This window comes from Macrotis lagotis, chromosome 3 (genome assembly GCF_037893015.1).
Source record: "Macrotis lagotis isolate mMagLag1 chromosome 3, bilby.v1.9.chrom.fasta, whole genome shotgun sequence".
Classification (NCBI taxonomy): Eukaryota; Metazoa; Chordata; class Mammalia; order Peramelemorphia; family Peramelidae; genus Macrotis; species Macrotis lagotis.
In genome coordinates this window covers 166,662,968-166,671,016 of record NC_133660.1, presented here as the reverse complement: position 1 = coordinate 166,671,016, position 8,049 = coordinate 166,662,968, and positions in this window count along the sequence as shown.

The following is an 8,049-nucleotide window of genomic DNA, read 5'->3' as shown; positions in this document are numbered from 1 at the left end:
TTCAAGAGAGTGACCATCAGAAGATCCAAGAATGGAATCCTTGCTCGGATATGCAACTGGTATGGGTTTGAATCCTCATTTCAGGACCCAGTCTGAGGCAAAGATTTATTCAGTAGGCATACCATATTTGGACCTGAACTTAGTAGAACCAATACTCTTCAGAAACAGCATTGTGTGAGCATACTCCCCACAAAGACCAAGATAGTAAAGAGGAGAGTATACCAACACATGTTGAAAGTATGGAGAGAAGAAACATTTGTAATCCTGGTCTCGAAGCACCTTTGAAATAAATGTCCCTTTGTAAAAGCAAATTAATATTAATTGTTAAATGGAATTGGGATGCTAATCACTGGCAATTTACAACAGGGGAAACCACACTGGAATAAGGACTCAAGCTGACAGAAGTAGACAAGGAATACCCTAAATTCTCAGGGAACTTCTAGAAATCTGTGGGAGTAGTGGGAGATGTAGTCAGACTCATTTGAGGAGAATACTCAGTAAAATAGTAATGAAATATTCTTAAAATAAAATGATGATATAGCCCTTTAGAGTTTGCAAAACATTTTACAAATATCATCTCGTAGATGCTATTATTACCCCCAATTTGCATATGAGGAGACTGAGACAGGTAAAATGATTTGCTTAATGTAATATAGCTAGTTGGTATCAGAATCTAAATTTGAATTCAGGTCTTTCAGACTACGGATCTAGAACTATATATTCCACTCCAGTATACCACCTAGCTGTATCTAAATATGAAAGTAATTAGCTTTAAATTATTTATTTAAATATATTTAAAGTATAGTTATTTAATTTTAATTAATTAAAATATTTATTTAATTAATTAAAATTTTAAATTCTTTAATTAAATATATTTAAATTAAATTATTGCTACAAAGCATCTACATATCCTGCCTCATCCCTACTATCTACTCCATTCACTTCTAAATGCAGCATCATTGCTATCACTCTCTTTTGACTGGTTTAGATTATTCAGGACTTTCCAACTTACCTGGTTCAAATGTCCATAAAAATCTTTCATGGGTTCCAGACCTCTGACAATTCAGTTTGTCCTCCCAACCTATCTAGTTCTTTTGGTAATAGTTACCTACAGGAAAGAATAAGCATAAAAACACAGGAAAGAATAAGCAAAGAAATACAGAACAGAGGCCCGTGAATATACATGTTCACCCCAGAGGGTAGATTCCAGCCCTGGGCTATCTCCCACCCTACCTGCCCAGAATTTTGCCCCAACAAGTAGACCTGCAATGTAGATCTACCTCATTTGAACTAGCCAGGCAAGAAAGAGGAACGAGATGCTTCATAGGAGTTTTTTGTCAGCATCTTGGTTTCAGTTTAGCAAACAAAAAAAGACTCCCCTTCACCCTGAGATAAATGAAACAAAAACAACTGAAATATCAGCAGATGCTCTGAATCAGGATATAAGGTCCTTCCAGCCCCATCACCATGCCTTCGGGGAAGCAGACTCCCTAACTCCTCCACCTGGACTAGTGTAGGGAGAGCACTGGCTATTCTCTGGGAATTGGGCTCCCATTGGTCAGTGCCTTCGCTACACATTTTTTTTAAAAAGTGAAAACAAAACATCCAAATTACCAAAGAGAAGGAAAGCATTGGAAAGGACATGATCTTCTATGCATATTTTTTTTTTTTACTTTTTGACTGCTCCTTTAAATTGTTTAATTTTTTTTCCTGAGGTTACATTTATTTTGTAGTTAAAAAAAGGTAAAAATATATTTGAAAAATATAGATTTAAAGTCTCCATGTGGAGGTTCAAAAATTTTGTTGGTCAAAAATTGACCTAAAATATGAAAATCTCTTGTAAATTGATAACCTCCATGAGTTTGACCTTAATAAGGAATTAAACTAAACATATTGTTAATCTCCAGAGTTTATCTTAATAAGGGACAAACATTTACCTCTATAGTTTGGTCTTGAGAAAGAACAAACACAATTAGGCTAATATACATGTTTATTAGATTTCTCTAAGCATGCTCAGAGTGTGTGTGTGTGTGTGTGTCTTGGGGGGGGATGACTGGAAAACTGGACCCCCAAATAGAAAGTGATTCTTATACAATTCCACTATCAGAAGGCAGGATCTGAAAAAATTGCTTCAAGCTTGTCCATCAATGGAACTGTTCTCTACTCAGAATGGTGCTGGATATCAGATTTTTCCATCAGATTAGGAAAAATGTCTGTTGGTAGTACTCCTCTTAACCTAATACTTTTGTGGTTTATCAGTTATGCTTAAAGACCTCCACAAAGCACAGGAATCTTCCCCTTCCAGGATATTGGCGCCACCCAGTGACTTTGATGCAATGGGAAGATTCATATTTGTTATTAGAAAAGCAGGCAAAATTGATATTTGTTTTTAGGTGACATCAACAAAATTTATTTTGTAATTTTTGTAAATTTTTTTTACAAAATTTATAATTATGTAAATATTTTGATATATCATGCTTCTATGCTCACCAGAAACTGCAAATCAGTTTTGTTGTTAGGAAGACAATAATAATAATAACAATGACAACTAACATTTATATAGCCCTTACTATGTTCCAGATTACTGTGTAAAGTGCTTTACAAGTATTATCTGATTTGATCTTCAAAACAACCCTGGAAGATAGGTTTATTAATATTATTATTATTATCATCATCTCCATTTTACAGGTGAGGAGAATGAGGCAAAGAGGTTAAGTGACTAGCTCAAGCTCACACAATCACTAAGTGTCTGAGATTAGATTTGAACTTCAGATCTTCCAAACCTGGTGCTTTCTCCACCATGCCAAGAAGGAAAAATATCAGGAAATGAGCTTTCTCTGTCTTAATCACGGAAATGAGGGTCACATAAGGTGTCAAACTCACCTGTAAAATTCAATCTTTGATGATGTACAAATTAATCCTTCAAGTGAATCAATAAAACGAGCAGCAGGATAGAATGTCAGGGTGACGTTAAAAAAAAAGCTTACTAACTCGAAGCCACAGATTCAAAGAGGGACCCAGTCCCTGTTGGGGTGAAGAGGACTGGCATGGAGAAAGCAATATCAAGTCAACAAAGTAGCAGCATCAGGCAGTAACAACTACAAGGGACGGGGTCAAGACTTTGGGGAAGAGATAGTTTAGGTTAATCATCTATAAAGTGTCAGAATAGAACCTGAGTTGCTTAAAATCTCTATTTTTACTAATTGAAGACCTTAGAGTGATAAACTTATACTCTATCTCTTTTATCCCTTTGACCTCCTGAGACTAGAAGCCTTTTCCTCTAGGAAACCAGAAAGTCTTCCTTTTATTTTAAATGCCTACTCTCTTTGTAAACTGTGTTAACTACTTTATTGGGAATACTCTTGTGAGAAGGCAACTGATAAGGAAACCTATCCCTAGCGAATAGAGATAAATTTAACACGGAATTAATTGTTTCACCAGATGTATTATTTCTAGTTGGGGACTTGGAGCTACCACAAGTCAAAGGGCATTCCATGTTCTTTTTGTATTTCTGCTAGAATGAAGGAGAGTCATATTTGGAAAGTCCATCTGGACAATGAGTTCATTGTAGGATGGGATACAATGTTCCTATAATGCTACTATATAGAAGCATGGAAAGCAACAATTTTATCTACTTAGCTCTTGTTCTTGCCCAACTTCATTTTCATACCAATTAAAGAAGATATGGGGAGTGAGGCAAAATGTATTGCTCTATCTTCCATACAGTTGGAATTTTATGTTTAGAGTCCCTGAAACAGGTTTTGGGAAAAGGATATCCCATTCAGGTATATAATTTAAAAAGAATTCCCCAGTGCTCAAAGTCTTATACCTATCTAGCACCATGGACTTAAATCACAACCTGATATTGTTAAAAGATTAACTATCTTAACCCTGGGAGAATTATCTTGACCTTTATTAACCCTTCCTGGCTAGATATAGAGGTCCTTTAGCTTTGTAATAAAAGACCTGGGGGTGGGGGGAAGGGAGGTGGAGAGGAGACTGAGGGGAAATCTCTAGGCATCCTTATCTATTTCTTACCTCTGGTCCCAGGCGGCTGCAGAGGAGAAAGTGAGATTGGTGACTTTATCCACCTCTCCCTCACAGGTCATGGCACCATTTTTTGATGCCACGGTTCTGTTCAAAACAAAGGACAACAACAAAAGGACTATCAGTCTTCCCTCTAGGCAAGGACTTTTATGTCACTGCATCTTAGTAGATGGGAACAGAAAGACCAGTAGATGGGAGCAGAGAGCAGTAGAGGTAACACCATGCCTAACTGAGAATGGAAATGGAAAACTCAGTAGGAAAGGACTCAACCTCAAAACTCAGCTAAGAGCTCTGCCAGTCCTGCAGTCTCGGAGCTATAATTTACCCCAGCCATATGTATCTTTGTCACGTAGATGACCTCTATGAAGATTGGCCTCTTGGGTTCCTGGCATATAACCCTTCACATATGGTTCTTTGCAATGTTCCCTAGACACACATGTTCTCTAATATGTGCTTCTTTTCCCACTGAAAATAACATTTCCTTTATTTGAGGGGTTTTTGGGTTGTTGATAATCATTTTATTTAATGGATTGTTTGATTAAAATGTCTTTTAGTTTGAACTGATGAATCCTCTGGCTTGCTGGTAAAAGTAAATACATTGGTTTTAATTTGTTTTTTGATTTGTTGACCTGCTGAGTTCCATAAATCTATTGTAGTTTTTTCAGAAGGGATATGTATCTGGAGGTATCCCAGGTAACACATATATTTGTGGTTTTTCAGAGTTGCTTTGTTTCCTTTGAGTTTTAAAAGATAACCTCACAATTACAACTATAATATTCAAATATTTTAAATGAACAGCAGAAAATTCAAGATATCAGTATGAAATAACTTAAACACAATAGTCTCATCCTGTCTTGCCAAAAGAGCAATCCAGCCTTAAAGGTAGCACTTGCCCTGTGACCTGAAGAGTAACTATATGATTCTGGTAATACAGAGCTAACAGACAATTATTAAAATGTGGTCCTTGGCTCTAGATCCCGAAAGTGTAAATCTGGGAACTATTAGCAGAAGCCTACCAGCTGATGTCATGTGTTGTAAAGCTGAAAAAGGAGAGAGATGATCTTTAAATTAGTCAGGATCCAAACCACTTTGGGTTTTACAGACTACGTCAACACCCAGAATTGTTTTTGGAAAGGAGGCAGTAGTCAGTCCAGATTCCTGAGTTCTGTTGTAATGCATCCCTGAGTAGCTACATTCTGTATCACTTAAAACTTTGGAACTATGTGGAGTATCCTAAAAGGTTTCTGAATTAAGAGATAGGGAAATAATGCAAAAATCATCCTACTGGTACAGAATAATAAACAATTTTTACTTAATAAGAATTACAATATTTATTGTAAAATGTTGCACTTTCTTCTATCACAGTCTATATATGGGATATGATAAACACCAGTATATTTTATACATCTATAATTATTGTCATAAAATACAGAGTAAATAGCCCTGGTAGTTCACTTTATTTATCTTATATGCCACCCTACTGCAAAGAAGACATACTCCTGCCTTGAGGGTAGCAGGAGAAGTCATTAGACTAACTACTTTGTTCTCTGTAAGAGGATACTAGACTAGAATTATATGCGTCTGCTCTCATAAATATTGCTGGTTTTGGGAATGACTTTTTTATGTTCAAAACAACAAAGTCATTACTTTCCCTGGTCATTGTCTCTTCAAGGAGAAGGGTAAGCCCCAATCTTGTATTCCTTAGACTTGACTGCTTCCAACCAAGTGCTAAATATACAAAGGACCATTAAAAATCATGAATAATGAGCCTAGCCATTTATCAGACAGAAATTGGAAAAGTTACACAGTTCAGCCAATAGAGTATCCCCAATCTCATCTAAGGGAAAATTCCCAAAAGTTTATAAAATAATAATCTGGAAATCAGGGACATGTGGAAATTCTGACTTCTCTAAGTCTGTTATTTCTCAAAGTAATTTCTCCTTCCACAGTCTCTCTCTCCAAAGATTCAAAGTATCTCTCACCAATTCCACTCATCCATCAGACACTTAGTGAGGAATCATTTTCTATGTCAATACAAAATTACACCAGGGTAGCTACACACAAAGTACCTTAGATTTGAAATCAACCTAAGAAATTCACTTTTCGTGTTGGCTAGGTGGCGTAGTGGATAGATCACTGGCCCTGGAGTCAGGCGTACCTGAGTTCAAATCCGACCTCAAACACTTAATAATTACCTAGCTGTGTGGCCTTGGGCAAGCCACTTAACCCCATTTGCCTTGCAAAAACCTTAAAAAAAAAATTAACTTTTCTTCAAGTCAAATTACAATCTGCTTCTCTATAATGTCTACCCATTGGTCTTTGATCAGATGACAAATCTAATCCTTCTTACAAATGATACTTCAGATACTTGAAGTCCATACCATCTCATCCCCAAGTCTATAAGTCAAATTACTCAACTATTATTATTAATGTGGGGCTATAACATTTATAAATCATGTCCCCTGTGATCAACATCTTTTGTTTCTATTTCATCTTTTTTTATACCTCCTCATTCCCACATCTATCCAGGTTTGTTTTTAGTAACAAAGAATAAAAAAACAGAAAAAAAGGGGGGGGGAAGCAGATTAATAATAATAATAGTCAACTCATCAACCAATATGTATGCAGTTTTTCATACCCATATTCTTCCTCTTTTATAAAGAAGGGAGAAGGTACTTTTTGTTTGTTTTTTTATTTTTTGCCACCTAGCCACCCTGCGAAGGTACTTTTTTTTTAATCTCTTCACTCTGGTTAAGCTTAACCTAATTGTTGCAATTTGGGGCTCAGGTGATGAGCTAGGGTTCAAATAGTGAAAGAATTTTACAACAATTCATGATTGACGATGATAAGAAGCAGATAAGTTTTATTTTACAGGTGCAAGGTTATTGCAGATAAAGAGTCCCCTAGCAGGGGAAAAAGCTGTGATTTATATAGAGGTTCAGGTTTAAGTGATAGGAAAGATATAAGGGTCAGTATAGGCGTAGTCTAAAGGATTATGTCAGGGTATTTAGGGGTAACAAAGGTTTATTTTGGGAAACAATGAGCTAACAGCTTATCATATTGGGTTTCTGCCCTCTGTTTCCCTGTCCTTGTGGGATTCTCCAGGAAAGTGAGTCCCTCTCTAGCTGGCAGAAACAGGGTACCCAGATGACTCTTATCAATTTAAGGTTTAGTAGAGGGAGGCAGTTTCTCAGAGAAATAAGAAAGCTTTCCCCATTGGGGGGTGACATAATTTTTCTATAATCTACTTTTCATAAAGTCAGCATAGCTCATCATGCAGTTTACTAAAGAAAAGCACAGAATTTAACTATTTGCTTTCTGCTTAGCATTTGCATGGCAACAAATGGTTATGAACATTTTTTATAAAGATTTTATATATTTTGAGTTTTACAATTTTTCCCCTGATCTTACTTCCCTCCCCCACCCCCACCCCCACCCCCACAGAAGGAAATTTGCCAGTCATTACATTGTTTCCTTGATGATCGGTTATGAACATTTTATAATCAATTTCTTAGCAATTACTTTCTCTGAATTTCTTTCCAGGGTGGTTGGTTATTCACTTTACCATTAATATATTAGTGTACTTAATTTTCTGAAGGCCCTCCAAAACTATTTCTAACTTTTATTATTTGTGCAAAGTTTGTTTAAAAGATTTTATTTATTTTGGTTGAGTTTTACAATTTTTCCCCTAATCTTACTTCCCTCCTCCCCCACCCCACCCCCACAGAAGGCAATTTGCCAGTCTTTACATTGTTTCCATAGTATACATTGATCCAATTTGAATGTGATAAGAAAAAAATCATATCCTTAAGGAAGAAACATAAAGTATAAGAGATAGCAAGATCAGACAATAAGATATCAGTTTTTTTTTTAATTAAAGGTAATAGTCCTTGGTCTTTATTCAAACTCCACAGTTCTCTCTCTGGATACAGATGCTATTCTCCATTGTAGACAGTCCCAAATTGTCCCTGATTGTTGCACTGATGGAATGAGCAAGTTCAT